The sequence below is a fragment of the Onychomys torridus genome, chromosome 23 (assembly GCF_903995425.1).
Source record: "Onychomys torridus chromosome 23, mOncTor1.1, whole genome shotgun sequence".
NCBI classification, from domain to species: domain Eukaryota; kingdom Metazoa; phylum Chordata; class Mammalia; order Rodentia; family Cricetidae; genus Onychomys; species Onychomys torridus.
In genome coordinates this window covers 18,661,438-18,664,588 of record NC_050465.1, presented here as the reverse complement: position 1 = coordinate 18,664,588, position 3,151 = coordinate 18,661,438, and positions in this window count along the sequence as shown.

Sequence of the window (3,151 nt, the reverse complement as noted above, 5' to 3'; positions counted from 1 at the left end):
AATGCCAAGTCCATGTGCAAGCACCAGTGAGCCATCAGCTCACCATGAAAGAGGCTTCGATGAATTTCCAGTCCCTGGTGGAAGCAAGCTCTCATCCAGAACCCTAGATGTAAGCCATTTCATCCCATGGGCAAGAACACAGTAAGGTAGAAATGGGTACTGTGTGGTAATTCACCATAAACACACACTGTTGTGTTCACAACATAAACCAGTTGTGAATTTATTAACTGGTTCTCAGTTGTAGGGCAGCGTGTGTATGATATGAAGGCCTATTGCAGAATTTTATTATTACAATATGCCCTTCAGTGTCCATGAGAGAATAACCCATTCTAGGAATTGACATTATAAATTGTCTGTAAAACTTTACATAAGTAGCCAGGTGGTGGTGCACGCCTTTAATCCCAGCGCTCGGGAGGCAGAGGCAGGTGGATCTCAGTGAGTTCCAGGCCAGGCTCGTCTACAAAGGGAGTTCCCGGATAGCTAGGGCTACACAAAGAAACCCTGTCTTGAAAAAAACTAAAGAGAGAGAGAGAGAGAGAGAGAGAGAGAGAGAGAGAGAGAGAGAAAGGGAGGAAGAAAGAAAAAAAAAAACTTTACATAAGTAACAAAACTCATCCCACCCCTGGATGAAACACAAATTGGCACTAGTAGTGCATACATGCCCCAGTGGATATATTTAAAAGCCATTAAAATGTCAATCACGAACATTTTCATCATACAGAAGTGTTCCACGCCCCCACTTAATTTCTTATCTCTGTGATATCTACAAATGCTTGAGAAACGCTTCATTTTTCTGTCTTAAAACTTAAATTAGTAGCAGGTTCACAGTTTTATGCTCGCTGTCCAAATGCCCAGCTCTTTGTGGTGTCATTGTTTAACCCTGCCTTAAGGACATAACAAGAAGGGGTGTGGCCAACAGTGCAGAGCAAAATTAACTGGGGCAACAAGAACCAAACGGATGAGCTCATGGAGGAGCAGCATTCTTACAAGCCTGAGCGGGAGTAACAATGATTAGCATTCTCAGAGTGCTTGCCAGAGGCCAGACATTTAATTCTCTGGTCTCCAGTTCACTCTGGGATGGAGCAGAGACCATTCTGACCCTCTGAGAAGCAATCCTCAAAAGGCAGGAACTTATCAAGGTCACGGGCTTGTGTTTAGTAAGTGCCACAGAGCTAGGTCTCTCCGATCTTGTCTTTTTCTTTTGTGAAATAGGGTCTTTTCTGGGCTGGCCTTGAACTTACTCTATACCCAAGAAGGGCTTGAACTTGCAATCTCTCTGCCTTAATCTCCCCAGTAGGTAGGATCGATCACAGGCCTACACACACCAGGTCCACCTCAGGAGGTTGGATCTGATTTTCAACTATCTATTGCTGAGGCCGCCTTTGACATGCCCCTAGAATGCGAATTTGCTCTGTCACCACTAAGCTGGATTCATAGCATCTGAGATGAGGGAGCTCTGTATCTGGAAGAATCAAACAAGATAGTAACTCAACCCCAGTGAACAAGGATGTTCTAAAGCCACAGACTCCTCTATGTGTCCGTGTTTGTAGATGCAAACAAGCAACCACTGAGAAAGCAAGGCATAGTGCTTGTACACTCATTCAGTCAACTGGCCAATGCTTTACTCATTGACTTGAACTCTGTGGAGACTAAGAAAGTAAATTACAGTCTGCCTGATGCCCCAAAGGAAATTTCAATCCCTTGGATACAATAAACATAAACCAATCATTTGAAAAACAACTGTAAGAGTGTATGATAGCACACTATCTTTGTAGCGTTCCTCGTGAATTTTAAAAGTTGTTCAGTTCAACCACAGCTGTAACTCTATGACTTTATATATGTGGGTCATGTTATAGGAAAAAAATTTTATAAAGGGGCACTGACCTACTATGTCAAGATTATAGAACTATCCTAACTACCAATTTATCATGATGGCCCCATTCAATCTTCAACTCCACATAAGTTAACTTGCTCTAATTTCTACTAAAGACAACAATTTCATAAAAAAACACTCCAGTATAAAGTTCCCTTTACTGAAAAAAATAATAAGAAGAAGAAGCCTCTGCCACACATGATAGAAGCTCCTCTATGGCTAATACATGTGGGGTTGGGAGCAGGGGGAGATGTATGACTTAGTCTTGGCTAAGTAAATGTCCCTATGTGAGTGAGGGTCAGCGATAGCCTAAGCTGTTACCTCATGGTAGCCAATGTTTATAAAGATAAGGTCCTGGTTGGGTGTCAAGTCCAGTGGCAGCAGCAGCAAATGGTTACTGTGATGTCACTGGGACTATGGATTTGCCCATTGGTCCTATCGTCTGTTGGGTAGTTCCTGTCTGTTTTCTAAGCCTGGATTCCAACTGCCCTTCTAGCTCACTGTGCTACCAATAACCTAGCAATCATCTGTGGTGTATGTTCATCTAAATTAGCCACACTCGATGGCTTTCTTTAGATGCTAAGAGTCTCCAGGACTAGAAGCCTTGGGGAACTTTGAGGGCTCTGGGGCAGAGGTATCTGTAGTGGGTAACAGTAGCATCCCAAACCATTCTGGAGTTGCTGCTATGAGCAAGGGACAAGAGGCCCCCATGATGGCTCTACATGGGTCTTTGACTTCATCTGTTATAAAGTGTTATGAGGAGGTATAAGAACACCAAAGGCCAAGAGGACCAGAGTGAAACAATGTCTTCTGCATGTGACAGGTCCACTGCATTCATGAACTCACAGCTGTTGTTGGCTGAACAAAGTTTGCATAAGATCAAGCCAGTCAATGTTCTAGTATGAGCCCTGACTCCAAGTAAAGGGGCTATTGACAATTGGTGGCTTGGGGGGTAAGTAGAGATATTTTTTAATGGTATGGCCTCTGGTAGGTTGACATACTATCATGGATGGTCTCATTCCTAGAAGTATATGGCCAGCATAAATTGGCCTTATGCTATTATTAAAAACAAAACAAAACAAAACAGAAAAGTAAGATGGAAGGGCTGGGGAGGTAGGGATGAATTAGCTTTCCTGATCCTGAAATATAGTTCAGAAGAAAAAATAATTTCTATATTGCTTTGTGAATTTAGTCTTATATACTTGTATTTATGAAGTTACAATAACTTCAACCATCAGTAAACATGTTCTTTTAAAATATTTTCATGCTATGTGTATG